The sequence below is a fragment of the Neopelma chrysocephalum genome, unplaced genomic scaffold, assembly GCF_003984885.1.
Source record: "Neopelma chrysocephalum unplaced genomic scaffold, ASM398488v2 Primary Assembly neopelma1_97122, whole genome shotgun sequence".
NCBI lineage: Eukaryota > Metazoa > Chordata > Aves > Passeriformes > Pipridae > Neopelma > Neopelma chrysocephalum.
Genome location: NW_020925764.1, coordinates 948 through 1,312, shown reverse-complemented (window position 1 = coordinate 1,312; position 365 = coordinate 948).

Below are 365 nucleotides of genomic sequence, written 5' to 3'. Positions count from 1 at the left end.
TGTCAAGGTTAGTTCTCCCTCCTGGATGGGCAGAGGGAGGATTCACCTGCTTCCCATGAGGAATTGGCCGGGAAATGCTACGATCCAAATTATCCTTCTCTTTCCCTTTCCTACATATCGTGGAATATATATTTTTATTTTATGTATTTATTTATTTATTTAATTAATTTCTATTATTTTATTTTGTTCATTGTAATATATTTTATATAAAATATATTTGTATATTTATATATTTATTGGATAATATATATTATATATAATAGATATTCATAACATATAATATATATAAATATTTACTTATAATATGTAATTATATATGTAATTACATATATTCATATATAATTATGTATTTTATAATATATAAT